Source organism: Corythoichthys intestinalis, chromosome 14, assembly GCF_030265065.1.
Source record: "Corythoichthys intestinalis isolate RoL2023-P3 chromosome 14, ASM3026506v1, whole genome shotgun sequence".
NCBI classification, from domain to species: domain Eukaryota; kingdom Metazoa; phylum Chordata; class Actinopteri; order Syngnathiformes; family Syngnathidae; genus Corythoichthys; species Corythoichthys intestinalis.
In genome coordinates, this window is record NC_080408.1 from 5927835 (window position 1) to 5950598 (window position 22764).

At 38.3% G+C, this 22764-nt stretch overlaps 1 long non-coding RNA gene across 1 annotated transcript in view; it reads right to left on the reverse strand.

Moving 5' to 3' along the window:
* Positions 1–6600: 6600 nt before the first annotated feature.
* LOC130929361 (uncharacterized) overlaps positions 6601–22764 on the reverse strand; it is an 83134-nt gene continuing 66970 nt past the window's right edge. The window contains exon 4 of the long non-coding RNA XR_009066868.1: positions 6601–7426. This is a non-coding gene — a long non-coding RNA (uncharacterized LOC130929361). The remainder of the gene's footprint in view (positions 7427–22764) is intronic.

The following is a 22764-nucleotide window of genomic DNA, read 5'->3' on the forward strand; positions in this document are numbered from 1 at the left end:
CAAAATCAACAGCAAATGAGCTGTAAATTCCCCAAAATCAGCAGTCAATTTATTGAGTTGCACCTGTATTTTAATGCTTGGTAGCATGCAGTAGCGCAAACCTTTATTTAACTTATTTTTCCACCTTTTTTTTTGGTTCGATTTTTTTTTCTTTTTTTTTCTAGTTTTCCACCAATGATACCAAAGTTTTGTGCTTCAAGATAGCTCTAGATCATGGGTCTGCAACCCTGGTCCTCGAGAGCCGCTATCCAGCTTGTTTTCCATGTCTCCCTCCTTTAACACATCTGAATCAAATAATCCAGATCGTTATCAGGGTCCTGCAGAGCTTGATGATGAGCTAATCATTTGATTCAGGTGTGTTAAAGGAGGTAGACATGGAAAACAAGCTGGATAGCGGCTCTTGAGGACCAGGGTTGCAGACCCCTGCTCTAGATGATAAACAATGATATATTGGGTTAGTGTCACAAAGCACAAGAGTTCTCAGACGAGATTCATGAATTTCCGTGTAGGAATGAATGAAATACTAAAATTGACAAAACAGGTGAAGTTCCATGTCAGGTGAAGTTCCATGTTCGTTTCTGTGCCCTGTGATTGGCCCCTTCTGGAGTCTCAGTTGAAGTTTTGTGCCTATAAAATGAACAGACGCCAAGTTTAATGAGTGCCCGCATTATTTCATCAAGGTTGCACTGTGTCATATCACTGACTTGTCATATTTTTGTTCACCATGTGACTGACTGATATTACGTGGACATGATTCTTTCCTGACTGACTCATTTCATAAAAACGTAAACTTATTCTAAGTGAAGAGGCATTACAGAATTACATCACCTCAGCACATTAACACATTTCATTTTTATGGGCATTGTTTGTTGGCCAATTTTCTTTAAACCTGGGCCCAAAGCGCGAGCAGTAAAACCAGTAAAGTGTCTTTTAAACGTGAGAGACAATCTTAACATATTTTAGGTAGCAGCTGATTAACACCACTGAGTAGGGGTGTATCGGTACACGCAAGTCACTGTTCGGTACGGGTTTAGTACAGCTGCAAAACTAAAAGGCTTTTTTTGTTTTTTTTTAATCACAGCATTTGATATACCGTATTGACCTGAATATAAGATGGCCCTGATTATAAGACAACCCCCTCTTTTTCAAGACTCAAGTTTGACAAAAGACTTTTTGAACACCAAATTAATCTTTATACAGAAAATAATTACAGTACATCCAAAACAAATGATTATAACAATATATTTGAGAGAAAAAGCAAATCTTAATACCTGAACATTTTAATATCTCTCAGCCGTGACTAAAAAAGTGCCTGGCGAAGTTTAACGACGAGTCAACGACTTTCCCAAACCTTTTTTGTTTTAATTTTTGAAAAGTTTTTTTCTCCTTTTGCATGGTCTGCTCCAGGAAGTGGGGTTTATCAGGACTGAATGAATGTAATTCTTCAGTAGGTCTTTTCTATAAGGATTTTTCAACCCTAATCAGCAAGCAGCCTACGTCTCGTCGGGAATAAAACTGACTCATTTTGGGAGAGTTTTTAATGTTAGTACGTGATAAACTTGAATATGCAGGGGCGATTCACTAAGTAATTGCTGCAAATTGAATATACTCGTTTCCATGGAGACTGATGTTGTTGTTTAGTGTATTTATATTGGGCTAAAATCACGTTATATTCAAGAAATACTTTAACAGAATGAACATTTTGACAAGTTTAGTGATGAGCCAGTTTATTGTCAGATAAACCGATGGATTTTACTGTTCTCAGACAATTTTCATACCTCCAAGTACACTGTATTGCACGGTATGTCTTGTATGAAGTTGTTCCAAAGCAGCTTTGTGAATTCAAGTGATTTGTGCCATCTGATTGTTCTTGTTCATTCAGATTGACTGTTATGAAATGTCAAATAAAACTGGTTTACTAATGATATTACTCTGTATCCTCTATCAAGTCAACATCTTATAAAGTGAGTAGATGTAAACATATACAGTGAGTCAAATGAGTATTTAGTCAACCACCAATTGTGCAAGTTCTCCTACTTGAAAAGATTAGAGGCCTGTAATTGCCAACATTGGTAAACCTCGACCATGTGAGACAGAATGTTGAAAAAAAAAAAGAAAATCATATAGTTTGATTTTTAAAGAATTTATTTCCAATTAGAGTGGAAAATAAGTATTTGCTCACCTACAAACAAGCAAGATTTCTGGCTGTCAAAGACGTCTAACTTCTTCTAACGAGGTCTAACGAGGCTCCACTCGTTACCTGTATTAATGGCACCTGTTTTAACTCATTATCGGTATAAAAGACACCTGTCCACATTCTCAGTCAGTCACACTCCAAACTCCACTATGGCCAAGACCAAAGAGCTGTCGAAGGACACCAGAGACAAAATCGTAGACTTGCACCGGGCTGGAAAGACTGAATCTGCAATAGGTAAAATGCTTGGTGTAAAGAAATCAACTGTGGGAGCAATTATTAGAATATGGAAGACATACAAGACCACTGATAATCTCCCTCGATCTGGGGCTCCATGCGAGATCTCACCCCGTGGCGTCAAAATGATAAAAAGAACGGTGAGCAAAAATTCCAGAACCACATGGGGGGACCTAGTGAATGACCTACAGAGAGCTGAAACCACAGTAACAAAGGCTACTATCAGTAACACAATGCTCTGCCAGGGACTCAAATTCTGCACTGCCAGACGTGTTCCCCTGCTGAAGCCAGTACACGTCCAGGCCCATCTTCGGTTCGCTAGAGAACATTTGGATGATCCAGAAGAGGACTGGGAGAATGTGTTATGGTCAGATGAAACCAAAATAGAGCTTTTTTGTAGAAACACAGGTGCTCGTGTTTGGAGGAGAAAGAATACTGAATTGCATCCGAAGCATGGGGGTGGAAACATCATGCTTTGGGGCTGTTTTTCTGCAAAGGGACCAGAACGACTGATCTGTGTAAAGGAAAAAATGAATGGGGCCATGTTTAGAGAGATTTTGAGTGAAAATCTCTTTCCATCTGCAATCGCATTGAAGATGAGACGTGGCTGGGGCTTTCAGCATGACAATGATCCCAAACACACAGCCAGGGCAACAAAGGAGTGGCTTCGTTAGAAGCATTTCAAGGTCCTGGAGTGCCCTAGCCAGTCTCCAGATCTCAACCCCATAGAAAATCTGTGGAGGGAGTTGAAAGTCAGTGTTGCCCAACGACAGCCCCAAAACATCACTTCTCTACAGGAGATCTGCATGGAGGAATGGGCCAAAATAGCAGCAACAGTGTGGGAAAAGCTTGTGAAGAGTTACAGAAAACGTTTGGCCTCCGTTATTGCCAACAAAGGGTACATGACAAAGTATTGAGATGAACTTTTGGAACTTATTTTCCACCATGATTTGCAAATAAATTCTTTAAAAATGAAACAATGTGATTTTCCGTTTTTTTTTTCTTTTCCACATTCTGTCTCTCATGGTTGAGGTTTACCCATGTTGACAATTACAGGCCTCTCTAATATTTTCAAGTAGGAGAACAATTAGTGGTTGACTAAATACTTATTTGCCCCACTGTATACATATATTTTTGCACTCGAGATGTAAAAAAATAAGTATTGTCAGCTTCCAAGGATCACTCAGTGATTCACAAAGTGTCACAAGGGCTCCCTCTAGTGATTCAATATTGTACGTGCATGTTAGTCCACGTTAAAAAGCACCTATTTATAAAATTGGGTGTTGTTTTTATTTATATCCTAAATTGTACTTTTAAAAAAAAGGTTTCAAGGAGGGGAAAAAAACTGGAGATATATGCTTTAATATACTACTACTAAATACTACTACATACAGTGGTATGAAAAAGTATCTGAACCTTTTGGAATTTCTCACTTTTCTGCATAAAATCACCATCAGACGTGAGCTGATCTATGTGAAAATCACACAGATGAAAAAAAATGTCTGCTTTATTTAAAACCACCCAAACATTTATATGTTTTCATATTTTAATGAGGATAGTATGCAAATAATGACAGAAGCGAATCCTTCGTTCAGTCTACTAGTGATCAGTGTCGTTTTTGGCAGCCCTTTTAATTCCCCTCTTAGTCTTTTGAACGATAAAACTTAATAGTCTTATTCATATTTTAGTCATCTCAAAATATGTCTGTGTAGTTTTTGTTGAGGAAAACTCGTCTAATTTCGTCTAGTTTTAGCCGACTTTTACTAAAAATATTTTCGTCTGTAAAATTAAAAACAAAAATGACTCCATAAGTAAATAAATAAAGGTTTCCCACTATTTTTTCGAAAGACCATTGACAGATGAGCACATATCGTAGCATCTACAAGGACAACACCAACTTAGTGATAATGCACACTCAGCAGGAAAACAGCACATTGTTTTCAATTAATTATACCCACTTTGACGCCACGAACTATATGTAAAAATAAATTGTCCGAGCGTTTAGAGGATTCTTGTCTTTAGCATTAGCCTAATTCTAACGCTAATGCTATGCTAACCAGTGCTGTTTTCGTCAGCGACGACTATAACGAAAATATTTCGTCAACGAAGAATTTTTTTCATGACGATGACGAGACGATAACAAGTTAAAAAAGTGTTATGGGAGACTAAAAAATAAAGAGACTAATGCTGATTTTTGTCTGACGAGTCCATAACGGGACGATAATGCACAATAGTTTCCGTCACATGTTCACAACGTGTGACATTTTATGTCATTTATGTCATATTTTCTTATCTTTGCCAGTGAGAATATGCGATGTTGCGCTAGCTTTTAAAAGGTCTGTGCTGAGTGATCATCACAAACTAAATGTAACTCATAGCATTAGCATAGGACTCACTTTAATATTTGGCTTATGCTAATGGCAAACGTCCTCTTAAACTCTCGGACAACTTTTTTCTGCATACAGTTCATGGCGTCCAGGTGGGTATGATTAATAAAAAATAATGTACTGTTTTCCTGCCGAGTGTGTATTATCATTTAACATTTTTAGGAAACCGACTAAAACTAGACGAAGACAAACAAATTTTGAGATGACTAAAATATGACTAAGATAAGTATCATCGTCTAAAAGACTAAGACCAAAAAATGACTGCCAAAAACAACACTGATGCTAACGCTATGAGTTACATTTAGTGTGTGGTAGTCACTCAGCAAAGACTTTTAAAGGCTAAAGCAATATTGCATATTATCTCTGGCCAAGTAAGCAAATCTTACCGTGCACGCAGCACGTCACGAGTGACACAACCAGACACGGCTACATGCAGGCTAACGACACGTAAAATGTCACACATTTTGAACATGTGACAGAACCTATGGCGCATTTTCGTCTCGTTATGTTTTAGTCACCAAAAACACATTTTTAGCTCGTTCTCGTCTCGTCCTCATCATGAAAAAATATTCGTTGACCAAATATTTTCGTTATCGTCATCGTTGACGAAAACAACGTTGCTAGTGATAAACCAATTTGAATTCACAGCAGATGAAAGGAGACACATGATTGGACGTAGATCAACGTCAATGGCTTTGAAGGAGTGGACGATATATTTTTTCAAGTTATTGAACGGAACAAAACTCCTGACATGATGGACTAACTGTAACTGCGTAATACGGCCACTAGAGGGACGCCTAACCTTAGAAACATGTTTACGGTATGCAGTTTCACAAACTGTCGGTAGATGGTGCCACAAACGCGATGTCCCTGGCCTGTGCGCGGAAAGGGAAACGAGTCAAATTTGTTCCCTGGGCGCCTGAACTTGAACCTTGACCGTGAACGTCACACAACGATCACTAGAAAATACCGAATTAATTGCGCTATGAAACTTGTTTGTTGTTTTGTATCGATTATTCACCTGTTGGTTGTTAGTTTATATTAAAATATTCACCTATTGGTGGTTAGTTTATATGTATAAAAAAAATGATTTTTTTTTTGAAGGGGTTCAGTTTTGTGTCGAGTTTTGACTTTGAAAGACAAATGTGGAAAAAAAAAAAGTATAAAGTCAAGAGTATGAAAGAGAAAAAAGGCGCTATTTGGATTTATTGTGAAGAAGGCCTGGATGCAGGAGAGTGTTTGGGAAGATGTGGTTGCTATAGATACTTGGCAAGATGCCAGAGGGAAGCAGGGACAATTTGCATTTATTCACATCTACGTTTTCGTCTCATTCTCTCGCTCGCTCGCTCACCTTCAGAACCCCCAAAGACACACTCACACACACGCGCGCGCACACACACTTGCTCTAGTACCTCACGTTCTATCACTATTTTTTCATTCTTTCCCACCTCCTCGAATTATAAAACTCCCCCTTAACCTGTTCTTCTTTAAGCTTGAATATTACAGGCAAAAACACAGCGATTCCTTTTTAGAAAGATATATTTAGATTCGTTTTTTTTTTTTTTAACCCCTTTATAACAAAATATATCACATTTGATACTCTTAGAATTTCATGATTTTGAGACTGAAATTCAGAATCTTGAAATTTCTTTTGCAAGAGAAAAATGATGGATGTAACTCAACGCATGCATCTGCAGGTACCATGAGAAAGAGAAAAAAAATCAGGATTTAGCAAGGGTTATAGATATTAGAGCTCTTATCACACATACAGTGATCCCTCGTTTTTCGCAGTTAATGGGGACCAGAACCTGCCGAGATAAATGAAAAACCGCAAAGTAGCGCCCCCGCCCCACTCCAATATTTTTTTGGGGGGTGTTTTATGGATTTATTCAGTTTTAGCTTTGGAAATATTTATATATGTATATACCGTATATACTGTATGTATATACAGTATATACTGTATGTATATAAGACATGTTTTTCACTTTTTCTCCTAAGTATAATAAAAAAAAAAAACGTCTATATATTTTAATAAATGGTTTTCCAGCACTTCGAATGTAATAATAAGTTTTAAACATTAAAAAATGTTTTTGTTGTTAAAAAAAAATTATGCATTTTGATTTCTGGATTTTTCTTTTTAGATTCTCTCTCTCACAGTGGTCATGCACCTACGATGAAAATTTCAGACTGTGGGAGAACTTGGGTGTTCAAATACTTATTTTCTTCACTGTATCAAGTGAGTCATTGATTAATAAAGATTTCTCAATCACATTCAAACACAAAAAAAATCAACAAACACACCAAAGCATCATGTTTAAATCAATGTGATTTTTATTGGCCTGACACTAACAGGATATTAACACGTTTTAATGGAAAAAATAATGTCAATTCTTCAGAGAGAGAGAGAGAGAGAGAGAGAGAGAGAGAAACAATGTTCAGTTCCTTTTCAATTTGAATTGTCGTGAAAACACAAAAGACATAATTGGATTTTATTTGCAGTGCATTTCCAAAAAATAAACACATATTTTTCATGTGTAATTCCGGTGACAGGAATTCATTTTTGTAAGTCCACAATCAAGAATCGAAGTTCTTTTTCCTGGGTTGCATTCTGTAAAACAAAAAAACAAAGAGACATAGTGGCAATGAGTGAGGAGGGAAAAACATTATAGAAAAAACCATCATTATTTACCACTTTTCAAAAAAAAGCCAACAACATTATATTTATGGCGGAAAACACAGACAAGACTGAAAAAGCAGTTTCTGCTCTTGCACGCCTCTTTAAAAGAAACTGCTGTATTTTAAGCCAAAACAACTGTTGTGTTTGATAGAACAATATGTTTATATGCTGCCATAGCAGATTCATGGCACACGAAGCCTCTGAACTATTTTTAATTTGTCCCTTTTACCCTGGAAACCCCCGTTTACAGACGTCGCGCAACCCGCTTTTGTTTCAACCCAGCCATAAAACGAAGGTAATTCATTATATTTATTATTCAAAATGTCATTTTTAGCTTAGAATCATTAATTTAGTTCTAATATTTCGATAAAAAAAATAAAACGACTTTAAAAAGTGTATTCACTCGCATATTTTAAACTTTTAAACAAATTACATCACAATGAAAAAAATGGTGTCTGCAAAAAAGTCAGTTATCTACCTCATAACTATCACTTAATTGTATTTTTTTTGTTACTGTCGCATTTTCTCCGTTATGTTAGATGATAAATAATCGATCCAGACTAAGAAAAATTGGGAAAAAAACGTTGAAAAGAGTAAATATATGAAAAAGAAAATCTCGACCACTCCCTGATGTCTGCGATTTCTGCATCCCGACCCTTGTTATATTCCCATGTTTTACCCATAAAATCGCCCCAAAATCCAGCTGTGGCCATTCACAGCTGTATTTTAACACTCAGTGATACATGCTACATTGAGTTTTTGGATTGAAACAAGGTAAGAACGCGATAATATCTCATTATCATGGCGTCTTTAATTTTGCTCTCTCATGCTCTCACCTCCAGATAGGGTTTTGCTGTTTAAAAAACATTTTTATATATTGGACAATTGGACAGTTTTGAAAGTTGGCCAAATTGGGGGTCTCAGAGCGGAACTTCAAGTCACACATATAAGTCATATATATATATATATATATACAGTGTTGTTAATAACGGCGTTACAATATAACGGCGTTACTAACGGCGTTATTTTTTTCAGTAGTGGGTAATCTAGTTAATTACTTTTCTCATCTTGGCAACGCCGTTACCGTTACTGAGGACGGAAAGGCATGCGTTACTATGCGTTACTATATTGGTTGAAAAGTCTGAGGGAGACGGACTCACCGAGACGACAGAGCAGAGCAGGAGTGGGGAGGAGGCTAGAAAGTTGTGACGCCGAGCAAACGCGATGCTAGGTAGCTCCAATAATACATGTTGTAGCCGATAGCCTACAAACTACGCCCGCATGTTATGGTAGATATGGTAGACATGGTAGATATAACATGTACCGTATATAGATATAACTAGATGCAAAATGACAGACATGGCACTAAATGCGTTAGTAGACAGCGCCATCTTAAAGCAGTACTTTTTAGGACAGCTCTGTAGTAGAGAACCTTCCTAGCGAACCCAAGTAACTTTTTATCTAAAATACTTCTAAATCGGCAAAATCTTGACTTGAATCTATCTTTAAATGATGAAACAGTTTTAAAACTTTCATATGTCGAAAGTAGAGAGAAGGGAACTAATGCAATAATGGGAGCAATTTTAACAACTTTTAACAGTTGATTCAGGGTAAAGGGTAAATTAGGGCAAAGAATTGGGCTCGGGCCAATTTTACCAAATACCTTCACAAAAAACTTCACATAATGTGGCCAATGATTTTTGTTTTGTTTTGTTTTTTTGGAGGAAAAAAAAAAAAGTAATTATCACGAATTACTTTGCCAAGTAACTAATTACTCTTACATTCAGGTAATTGAGTTACTAACGCAATTACTTTTTGGGAGAAGTAATTTGTAACTATAATTAATTACTTTTTTTCAGTAAGATTAACAACACTGTATATATGTGTATATATATATATACACCGTAATTTTCGGACTATAAGCCGCTGCTTTTCCCCCTCATTTTGAATCCTGCGGCTTATAGTTTAGTGCGGCTTATTTGTTGGGTTTTTTGGGTTAATATGTAACACTGTATTTGACAGTGGCACCATAAGACTGTTATAAGACAGTCATAACTATGACATGACACTATCATGGGCATTAATGAATGCTTATGACAGATGTAATTAATTATAATCCGGCAAATGATGTCACCAGCTCAATTTATGTCAAGCTCAAATCTTTTACATCCATTCAAAAGTGAGACAATTTCCCGGATGACACAAAATGACATCTGTGATAAGCATTCATTAATGCTCATGGCAGTGTCATGTCATAATTATGATGGTCTTATGACAGGTTTTTGGCGCCACTATCAAATAATGTTTTACCAAATACCCTAACTAGCAATTAACGAAACAACTAGAAAAGTAACTGAAGAACTAATTAGCACAGAACATGAATTTTTATTGTTATTTACATCTGTAGCACTACAATGCATGCTAGGAGGCATGTTGGATGACAACAATGTTGACAGCAGGTGGCAGCAGAGGTTGACTGTCTCCCCCAAGAGAACAGGGATGGCCAAATGAAGCTTCTTGAAGCAATGAAGCGTTGCAGCCAATTGGTTCAAAGCTTCATGGTGGTTCATTTGGTCTTATGACAGTCTTAAGATGCCGCTGTCAAATAAAGTGATAGAGTTTATTATGTTTTGGTCTAAATATCTCATAATAGAGTGAGGACAGCTGTGCCTTATAGTCCAGTGGGGCTTATCGATGAAAAAAATGCTGTTTTCATGTCAAATTTGGTGGGTGGCGGCTTATAGTGCGAAACATACGGTATACATAATCTGTTTGACCCTACCTTCGCCTAACGACGCCCACCCCAGCATTCTCCTCAGTTCTGCCCCTGCTCAAAGACCTAACACGTCATTTTTTGGCAACCCCTCCCAAATTAAACTGATTCCAGTGAGTTACAGTAGGGACTCCCTCATCATGACTAGCAATACATGACTGAACCCATGCCACGACCCCTGCTGAAGGAAATGACACGCCCCCTCTCCTCCCACCCACCCTTTTCGGTCCACTTTTGCACCGTCACCGCACGGCAAAGAACTACCCGACTAGTAAAGACTCCTTTTTATTGTGTGGAATCACCTTGTATAATAAAATGCTATTTTCACGAGATTCCCACGACTGCGAGTGAGGAAGAGTAGGAATGTAGTTACGGCTGAATACAGTCCCTGGATGGATGCAATGCTTCAGACATGGAGCAATTACAAGAGGCCTCGGGGCTCTCCAGAGCTCTTCTACTGCCCACGCTGTCAACCAATGCTTAATTTATGCACTATTGTTGTCAGCCAAAACATTAGATACACCAGACATGGCATGGAGGTAGAAATTGTATTCATAACTACTAATTAAATATACCGGTACTCACAAAATACTAATTTGTGGCCACAAAATGAATGCAATACCGTATAATGTGTGTATGAAATATTAACGTGTCGGAATTTTATCTCACTTATTTATCAATTAAGCAACCCCCCCTTTATCAAATAATTCTCGCTGCCATTGACGGCAATAGACGTCCAATGCATTTTGACCGGGAGGGGTAGCAGCCATTGGACAATCCCTCGCAGAAAAGGCATAAGTTTGGTCTCAACTAGGGTTGTTCGGATCATGTTTTCTTGCTCCCGATCTGATCCCGATCGTTTTAGTTTGAGTATCTGCCGATCCCGATATTTCCTGATCCGATTGCTTTTTTTTTTTTTGCTCCCGATTCAATTCCAATCATTCCCGATAAATTTTCCCGATCATATACATTTTGGCAACGCATTAAGAAAAAAATGAATAAAACTCGGACGAATATATACATTCAACATACAGTACATAAGTACTGTATTTGTTTATTATGACAATAAATCCTCAAGATGGGATTTACATTATTAACATTCTTTCTGTGAGAGGGATCCGCGAATAGAAAGACTTGTGACTTTGTATATTGTGACTAAATATTGCCATCTAGTGTATTGAGCTTTCAGTAAATGATACTGTAGCCATGCCCAATGCATGATGGGAAGTGGAACCATGACTGTGCGTAGTGCTACCAATTGATATATCTTCTCTGCGTTGGGAAATAACATAAGGTGTTAAGAAAAAGATCAATTGCTACCTTGCTTCCCCAAGGGGCTTCCCAAGATATTTCTAATCGTAGGGAGAGGGATTAAAAATTTAAAAAAGGCTCCAAAGGCTGCCAAAAGTCACTCTACTCATTTTACACTGCCTTTTATCTCTCTATATAGGTAACATGGCGCCATTACAGATTGAGCGCAACAATGCGTGAGTGGGTCGTGCAACGCATACATTAATTGCGTTAAATATTATAATGTGATACATTTTTTAAAAAATTAATTACCGCCGTTATCAGGATAAATTTGATATCCCTACCTTAAGCCTAAACTAAAGACTCTGGATGAGTGTAACATATTATATCTGTAACGTTAAATACAATTAGAAAACGATTTCATTTAAAAAAAAAAAAAATATATATATATATATATATATATATTAAAAAAAAGGCATGGCCGATATTTTTTTGCCGATTCCGATACTTTGAAAATGACGTGATCGGACCCGATCAATCGGGATGCCGATCGATCAGGACATCTCTAGTCTCAACCACTTTTCTATATCAAACAGTTGTTCATAAATAAAGTGGGGCAAATACGTATTTAGTCAACCACTAATTGTGCAAGTTCTCCCACTTGAAAATTTTAGAGGCCTGTAATTGTCAACATGGGTAAACCTCAACCATGAGAGACAGAATGTGGGAAAAAAAAACAGAAAATCACATTGTTTGATTTTTAAAGAATTTATTTATTTATTTATTATTATTTGGTCAATGCCAAAAGTTCAACTCAATTAGGGCTGTCCCAAACGACTAATTTTCTCCCGATTAGTCAGCCGAGTATTTTTACGATTAGTCGACTAATCTAATAATTTATTTTTTATTTTTTTTTACTAATTTAGCAATGAAATTTTTGTTGACGCTTATCAATTCACAAAAAATATATCGGAACACTCAAATAATTTATTAAAGTACAAATAAACACGTAAATAACAATAATAAATCACAAATAAACAATGAGTTCGAATGCTGATAGAATTAACTAGTGTAGCATCCCGATTGAAAAGATGGTCTCTTAAACTGATGGTTTACAACTTTTATTCCATCCTTGATGTAAACACACTGTAAGAGCTACGGTGCACACAAATAAAGCAACACAATTAGAAATTAACAGAAACTTTTCACCTTTTTCCTTTAAAACCTTATTTATATATCAATGAATTGCCTATATGAATTGCCTTTACCTTATTACCTTATCATTGACAATCTCTCCCTTGAGTGCAATCACTGTATATACTGTATATATTTATGACCTTTTAACCTTATATAATTTTCTATACCATAAAATAAACCATAACTTGAAATAAACCTTTCAATTAGCATTAACAACAATACTAATAGCACTTATAGGCCCATTGTCAATGAAACATTATTATTTAGTAAGGCGACAGCACCCTCTGGTGTACAAAAAAAAAAAAATTACAAACTGCGTGATGGCGCTTAAGGTGCTTATTCACGGCCGACGTGCAGCCAAGCTTGGCACTGAAGAGACAGGACAGAAGAGTGTACTCTCCTTTGTTTCTTTGAAATAGGTCAATGTTTTGGACACTCTGGTGCGCTTTTTTTGGCTTTGTGGCGCTTTCCCCGCTTGCAAACAGAGCATCCGATATTCTAACTTTCCACGCATATATTTTTTTAACCCTTCATTAACCGTCGACGGGATGTTGTGCTCGTCGACGGATTTACGTCATCGATGACGTCGACTATGTCGACTAGTCGGGACAGCTCTAATCTCAATACTTTGTTATGTACCCTTTGTTGGCAATAATGGAGGCCAAACATTTTCTGTAACTCTTTACAAGCTTTTCACATACTGTTACTGGCATTTTGGCCCATTCCTCCATACGGATCTCCTCTAGAGCAGTGATGTTTTGGGGCTGTCGTTGGGCAACACGGACTTTCAACACCCTCCACAGATTTTCTCTGGGGTTGAGATCTAGACACTGGTTAGGCCACTCCAGGACCTTCAAATGCTTCTTATGAAGCCACTCCTTTTTTGCCCTGGCTGTGTGTTTGGGATCATTGTCATGCTGAAAGGCCCAGCCACGTCTCATCTTCAATGCCCTTGGTGATGGAAGGAGATTTTCACTCAAAATCTCTCGATACATCGCCCCATTCATTCTTTCCTTTACACAGATCAGTCGTTCTAATCCCTTTGCAGAAAAACAGCCCCAAAGCATGACGTTTCCGCCCCAGTTCAGTATTGTTTTTCCTCCAAACACGAGAACCTGTGTTTCTACCAAAAAGTTCTATTTTGGTTTAATCTGACCATAACACATTCTCCCAGTCCTCTTCTGGATCATCCAAATGCTCTCTAGCGAACCGCAGACGGGCCTTGACGTGTTCTTTCTTCAGCAGGGGGACACGTCTGGCAGTGTAGGATTTGAGTCCCTGGCGGCGCATTGTGTTACTGATAGTAGCCTTTGTTACTGTGGTCCCAGCTCTCTGTAGGTCATTCACTAGGTCCCCCTGTGTGGTTCTGGGATTTTTGCTCACCGTTCTTGTTATCATTTTGACGCCACGGGGTGAGGAGGGAGTTAAAAGTCCATGTTGCCCAACGACAGCGCCAAAACATCACTGCTCTAGAGGAGATCTGCATGGAGGAATGGGCCAAAATACCAGCAACAGTGTGTGAAAAGCTTGTGAAGAGTTACAGAAAACGTTTGGCCTCCGTTATTACCAACAAAGGGTACATAAGAAAGTATTGAGATGAACTTTTGGTATTGACCAAATACTTATTATTCCACCATGATTTGCAAATAAATTCTTTAAAAATCAAACAATGTGATTTTCTGTTTTTTTTTCCCCACATTCTGTCTCTCATGGTTGAGGTTTACCCATGTTGACAATTACAGGCCTCTCTAATATTTTCAAGTGGGAGAACTAGCACAATTAGTGGTTGACTAAATACTTATTTGCCCCACTGTACAATGCAAATCCAATGTCAAAGCACACTCTCTTGTATGACAATTTACAGTTTGAATGGGATTTTGTGTTGAAAGGAGAATGGGTTTATGTGTGTGGTTTCTTTATAAAAAGAAATTCGACAACTTTACTATCTAACAATAACTCAAGTGCTAGTATGCTTCTCCAAAACACAATACAAATAGGACACTTAACTCATTCATTCCCAGCCATTTTCACCGGAGCAACGCCCTTCGCTCCCGGCCGTTTTACTGGATTTTGACTGTTTTTGCAAGGCCCACAGAAAATTCTGTTCACCGCTGACAGAGGCACACCGGATCTAACAACACACAAGACAATCTAACTCTCGACACTTAGTGATATAATTGATTCAGCAACCAAACCTGAGTGTCGCGGTGAACTCTCTCTCTCTTGCTCTGCTGATTGGTGTGCGCGCATCCTAGTATTACACACAAGGACGCAAACTGCTCATAGCTGCTGGCAAAAATCGATGACCAAATTCTTTGGCAACTCATTTATTAATCAATTTTAATTAGGGCTGTCAAAATTATCGCGTTAACGCGCGGTAATTAATCTTTTAAATTAATCACGTTAAAATATTTGACGCAATTAACGCACATGTCCCGCTCAGACAGTATTCTGCCTTTTGGTAAGTTCTACAGCAAGGTTTTTTGTGCTGTCTAACAGCGAACTCTTGTGGTCGCTTTGCGACATGGTTTATTGCTTTCTTGCCAGTTCAATATGGCTGCACGACGTCTCGGGCTGACGCCTACGTTGTAATGTTGTGCTTATATGATCCTTGGACAAGATTTGTCCGTAAGTATGGTTGTTGTAAAGAATGTACATATTATGTTAGTAAGCGAAATGTTATATTTTTTGTATGAGACACTTTTTGTTTATGTTTTGTGAACCTGTATAGCGTGCTAAGCTAACGTTGTTGCTAATGCAATGCTTATGTACTTTTTTTTGTAGTTTCACTACGGTCTAAAGAGGACAGTGGTTTGAGGCCATTTTATTAATAAATCAGACGAAAAAGGAAGAAGTCTGATTATTAAGGCGTCGTTCACTAGCTGTCTAGCTTTGGAAAAAGTAGACGCTTCAGAGTGAGGACAGCATAGACAGATTTAAATGACAGTAGAGTGAAATGCCCACTACAGTCCTTATGTACCGTATGTTGAATGTATATATCCATCTTGTGTCTTATCTTTCCATTCCAGCTAATTATTTTACAGATTTTATATATAATTTACAGAAAAATATGGAATATTTTATAGATGGTTTGAATTGCGTTAATTGCGATTAATTAATTTTTAAGCTGTAATTAACGCGGTTAAAAATTTTAATCGTTTGACAGCCCTAATTTTAATCGATTAGTTGTCGCAACCTTAATTGACACGTCACCCGAGTTATTTTTTTTTTAACTACTTAAATCTGTTTGTAATTAGTGAATTGTAATTAATTGACCTAATTTTACTTTTCATCTTCTTCTACTGACGACCACAAGCCATACTCTGTAGATGAGTTATACAGCATCATCGTATGAAGAGACCGTTTGAATATTTTCTCCCACCCATGTGTCTGAACAACATTAGAAGCTCTTCTAAGTGCAACGCAGCGCTGTTCCACTTGACTCCCTACAGCTTAGCCAGAATAATTTACAAGGCGGCGAGAGTGAGAAGCATAAAGGTTAGATCGTGATGCGATAAAGTGAAGGCTGGATGATGTAACGGCTCAGAGACAATAAGAATAACGGACACACCCGGTGAGGTCAGTGCAGCTGGATTTTGTATAGGGGTGGGACACTCTGGGTACCTCACGATACAATTTGTGATACAAAGCTCATGATAACGACCTCACAACAATTATCGATACATGGGTCAGGAAATAATTCTGCATTTTACTATACAAGTAATTATAATGACAAAACAAATTATTTCCATTCTTCTGCTGTGAATTGAATTGTGTTACACCTCCGTGAAGTTGGCCCCCCCATTAGACGCAAATTTATATAAAAATGATGTAAATTGTTTGTAAGCCTGTCGCCGTCATCTTTGTAAATCTCACTGGAACAGCACCAAACAAAAGTTCCAGCATCATCACCTTGTCCTATGCAGATTTCAGCATCATCACCTTGTCCTATGCAGATTCTTGACTCTTGACAAAACATCATCACCTTGTCAAGAGTCAAGAACAACCCATCTATCAACCCAATCTATTTCAGTGAGATTTACAAAGATGACTGCCTAAAGAAGACATCAAAATTCCCTCAGTCCTTGATGATATGGGGCTGCATGTCAGGCAAAGTCACTGGGGAGATGGCTGTGTTTAACACTAGAACTACCAAGGGTGGATCAGTTGATACAAATCACTTTTGTGACCAGAGAAGGATCATCTGACCCTAATCAGCATATCTTTTGTGAGCACTGTGGTCCTCATTAGTCATTCCCATCCACACTCGCAAAACCACAGGGTTGGATTTGTCCAATTAGGATCTTGAGTGTTTGTGAGGTAGGGCTGCCTTGGCTTTGTTGGACAGTGGACCGCTCAGGCAGGCAATCGGGCGGACAACCTTTTTACATATTCGAAAGCTGCAATTTGCCTACACTACAAGGGACGGTATAAGAAAAAACAAAACAATTTTTTATGTGGTGACATATGACACTTCACCCTTTTCCCGGGGCTAGGTGTTGGAGGTTGTTGCTGAAGAATTTTTCCTTCAGCGCCTTTGCGCCCATATGAGAGGGAGCCAATTCCTTTGCAAGACCCACCAAGAAGTCCACCCGTCTCTCTTATATCCAAGATGTTAATTGCAGCTATCCTTCACACCTTGGCAGCGCCTCCACAGGAGTGTGCAGGGGGGTTGCCTGCTTGATTGCTTGTTTGAGTGGTCTATTGTTTGACAAAGCCCTGTAGTCAGTTTGGTATCGGGGTCATTTGACACCTTTCTGGTATTTCTTTATAGCCGAAAAAAAAACGGGACTTCCAGTGTTAAATCTTCAATAAATGCACAAGTTTACATTGAAATTTTAGACAGCTTTCTTATCCCTTCAATTGAAAATATGTTTGTCGTTTTCCCAGATGACAATGCATCATGCCACAGAGGCCATGGCCATGACATTGACGAGATGAGTCTTTCTCCAAGGAATGCTTTAACAGTTTTAGCTCTGTAGCATGATGCATTGTCATCTTGGAAAATGACATACATATTTTCAATTGAAGGGATAAGAAAGCTGTCTAAAATTTCAATGTAAACTTGTGCATTTATTGAAGACTTAACCACATCCATCTCCCCAGTGCCTTTACCTGACATGCAGCCCCATATCATCAAGGACTGAGGGAATTTTGATGTCTTCCTTGGGCAGTCATCTTTGTAAATCTCACTGGAACAGCACCAAACAAAAGTTCCAGCATCATCACCTTGTCCTATGCAGATTCTTGACTCTTGACAAAACATCATCACCTTGTCAAGTGACTCTTGACTCTTGACAAAACATCATCACCTTGTCAAGTGACTCTTGACAAGGTGATGATGTTTTGTCAAGAGTCAAGAATCTGCATAAGACAAGGTGATGATGCTGGAACTTTTGTTTGGTGCTGTTCCAGTGAGATTTACAAAGAGGACTGCCTAAAGAAGGCATCAAAATTCCCTCAGTCCTTGATGATATGGGGCTGCATTACAGGCAAAGGCACTCTTGACAAGGTGATGATGTTTTGTCAAGAGTCAAGAACTGCCTAAAGACAAGGTGATGATTTTTTTGTCGAGTCAAGAATCTGCATAGGACAAGGTGATGATGCTGGAACTTTTGTTTGGTGCTGTTCCAGTGAGATTTACAAAGAGGACTGCCTAAAGAAGACATCAAATTTCCCTCAGTCCTTGATGATATTGGGCTGCATGTCAGGCAAAGGCACTGGGGAGATGGCTGTGGTTAAATCTTCAATAAATGCACAAGTTTACATTGTGACAAGGTGATGATGTTTTGTCAAGATTCAAGAATCTGCATAGCACAAGGTGATGATGCTGGAACTTTTGTTTGGTGCTGTTCCAGTGAGATTTACAAAGACGAAACAAAACATCATCACCTTGTCAAGAGTCAAAAATCTGCATAGGACAAGGTGACGATGCTGGAACTTTTGTTTGGTGCTGTTCCAGTGAGATTTACAAAGATGACTGCCTAAAGAAGACATCAAAATTCCCTCAGTCCTTGATGATATGGGGCTGCATGTCAGGCAAGGTCACTGGGGAGATGGCTGTGGTTAAATCTTCAATAAAAGCACAAGTTTACATTGAAATTTTAGACAGCTTTCTTATCCCTTCAATTGAAAATATGTTTGTCATTTTCCAAGATGACAATGCATCATGCCACAGAGCTAAAACTGTTAAAGCATTCCTTGGAGAAAGACTCATCTAGTCAATGTCAAGGCCTGCAAATAGCCCAGATCTAAACCCTACTGAAAACCTGTGGTGGAAATTGAAAAAAAAGTGCTTCACAGCAAGCCTCCGACCTACAACGAGGCTCTGGCAATCAAAGACAGTTGGCTCCAAATTGATGAAGAATACTCATGAAGTCCATGCCTCAAAGACTGCAAGCTGTCATAAAAGCCAGAGGTGGTGCTACAAAATACTAGAGATTTGTTTTGATTGTTATTTCTTTGTTTGTTTCTCATGATTCCATTTTTTTTCCTCAGAAGGGAGTGATTCCATATATATTTCCCTGCACTTGCTCTATAAAAGTAACATTTACTGACCACCACAATGTTTTTTATTCATTTCTTTTAGTGTTTCTGAATGCTAAAGTGTTGCACTTTTGAACTAATTCATTATTTTTTGAAGCATTTTTTTCGACATGATAAAATGTCTGAGTGAGTGCTCGTCCGATTCCACACTTTTTGCTAGGGGTTGTATCACTCTAGACAAATACACGCACCGAAATGTGTGATAATTCTCTTCACACACACACTTGGCCTTACATTGTGTGCGCGCAACAAAGACGTCGCGGCGGCCCCCTCATTATAAATACATGTCATTGGATCACAGCTCGTCTGAATCCCCGAGTCTGCTGCGCTCTAAGTGGCCGTGACTGAGCCCTGAATGGGTGGCCGAGTGACAGCTACACCAATAGAGCCAACACACTGTGTGTGTGTTTGAAGGGAATGCCCTGCCCCCCGCCCCACTTCACCCAGCCTATGGGAATGAAATCTTACCAATAGGACAGATTACGACTCACTGGTTGCCATTGACGGTAAGGCTTCTATGATTAATCGACTAATTGGCAGCTATGTACTTAGCGGAAATTTCCGACTACAGTATATGATTGACTCAAAACTGTTTCCACCAATTTTTTTTTTTTTAAAGAAAACTGTAACTGTTGTCGTATTAGAAGTGGGGGGAAATAGTGATTTATATTTATTGTCAAAAATGTTTACATATATACTCGGGCTGTCAAACGATTCAAATTTTTAATCGAGTTAATCACAGCTTAAAAATTAATTAATCGTAATTAATCGCAATTCAAACCATCTATAAAATATGCCATATTTTTCTGTAAGTTATTGTTGGAATGGAAAGATATGACACAAGACGGATATATACATTCAACATACTGTACATAAGTACTGTATTTGTTTATTATAGCAATAAATCAACAAGATGGCATTAACATTATTAACATTCTGTCAAAGCGATCCATGGACAGAAAGACTTGTAGTTCTTAAAAGATAAATGTTAGTACAAGTTAAAGAAATTTTATATTAAAACCCCTCTTAATGTTTTCGTTTGAATAAAATTTGTAAAATTTTCAATCAAAAAATAAACAAATTGATGTCAATAATTACACAATGCTCATGGGTGCTGAAGCCCATAAAATCAGTCGCACCCAAGCGCCAGCAGAGGGCGACAAAACACCCAAAAACACAAGTAACAAGTGGACATTGCACTGTGTTGTCATTTTAATCTGTTTGAGCGGGGCATGTGCGTAATTGCGTCAAATATTTTAACAAATTAATTTAAAAAATTAATTACTGCCCGTTAACGCGATAATTTTGACAGCCCTACTTATAACTAGGGTTGGGCATTGTTTGAAATGGAACGATTCCGGTTCCGATTCCATGTTTCGATTCCGGTTCCCAACGATTCTGGATTCCGATTCTTTCAAGAGGCAGGGTAAAAAAAAAAAAATTTTTTTTAAAGCATATCTTATATTAAAGTCTTAACTTCTCGATGATTTTTTTTAGATTAAATGAACTTCTCACAGGGCTAATTTTAATTTGTAGATAAATATCAGTCTCTGAATTCGAGCAATTTTTTTCCCACTTGCCGGTCAGAGCATCGAAACGAGGAATCCAAATTTAAAATTTCCAGGAGCATCGGACTGTTAGAACCAGTTCCCATCGATGCCCGATGCCCAACCCTACTTATATCATAGTTTAAGGAAAACAAGCAGAATATAGCGCATAAGAGATACATGACGCCTTCTTATCACGGAAGCCCAACGTGTGCGTCATGCAACTGACTGAGCAAGATTGACGCTGACAAGCCCAACTTCTGCACCACCAACTCTCACAATTAGTTCTCCCGGACAGTCCAGAACAAATAGCGGGACGCCCTGTCCCAACACAAGGAACACCTAAGAACGCCCGATATCCAACTGATAACACGACCGACAAGACTCCAAGAGCCCTTTTGACGCTGAGGTGGCAAAATCCACAATCCTCGTTGTCCGTACAACAGTAACTCTCGAATCGTCCTGTCCAATGTGTGAAAGAATATTTTATTCATGCTTATATAACACATAACTGCTGCGATACTATATTCATCTGTGAGGCTGTATCCACATGTATTTCTTTGAACATAATACAAAGCGTTTCTGTGGACTGTCTTATCTGATTTTACTCCCTCTCGCGCCAGGTATGGCTAAGTTCCCAAGGTCATAACTCATTATGTTTTTTTGTGGAAAATCCCAAGGTTGGGCTGTAATAAGTTTCACTTCTGTTTCACAGTAAGGATCCTTGGGTCACGCCCTTTGAATACTATAAAGGAACTCGGCTCACTTTGCCTCGCTGAACTAATGTGTGTTCACGGCTCCTGGCCGGATCACACCACTGTACCCCTGATATATATATTGTATTCTATAAAGCAGGGTTCACTAAATCCGGACCTCGGTGCCACTTTTCCTGTCGTGTTTTCCATGTCTCTCTCCTCCAACACACCTGAATCAAAATAATCATGATCATTATCAGGCTTCTGAAGAGGTTGCTGATGACATAATCATTTGATTCAGGTGTGTTTGGGGAGAGAGACGTGGAAAACACGACAGGAAAAGTGGCACCAAGGTCCGGATTTAGTGAACCCTGCTATAAAGTCTTCGCAGCAGGCAATCCTTGGCTGGGTCTGATTCATTTCTCTCATATTTGAGCTATCGAGTTGATACTTGTCTCAGAGTTCAAACTTGAATTTCCTTGACACAATCCACAAACAGAGAATAATCCTAAACAATGGCCAAACACACTGCTTCTTTCTGCCCACAGCCCGCCCCGCGAGAGCCTTCAAAAGAGAATGTTTAGCTAAGCATTGTCATTTTTTCTCGGGAACCTTTTGTTGACTTGTGAAATGGTGACCTTGGATCCTCGCCTGGGTCCCTCTGTGCTGTATGACTGCTGTCGACTCAGAATGAATTGTCAATTTGTGTTTCAAAGCCTTTTTCCAGCTTTCAAAATGGAGTCAGTACAAGTGGTTAAGACCAGTGTTGGGCACGTTACTTTAAAAAAGTAATTAGTTATAGTTACTCACTACTTCTTCCAAAAAGTAACGGAGTTAGTAACTAGGGTTGTTCCGATCATGTTTTTTTGCTCCCGATCCGATCCCAATCGTTTAGTTTGAGTATCTGCCGATCCTGATATTTCCCGATCCGAATGCTTTTTTTTTTTTTTTTTTTGCTCCCGATCCAATTCCAATCATTCCCGATAATTTTTCCCGATCATATACATTTTGGCAATGCATTAAGAAAAAAATGAATAAAACTCGGACGAATATATACATTCAACATACAGTACATAAGTACTGTATTTGTTTATTATGACAATAAATCCTCAAGATGGCATTTACATTATTAACATTCTTTCTGTGAGAGGGATCCACGGATAGAAAGACTTGTAATTCTTAAAGGATAAATGTGACTTTGTATATTGTGACTAAATATTGCCATCTAGTGTATTTGTTGAGGTTTCAGTAAATTATACT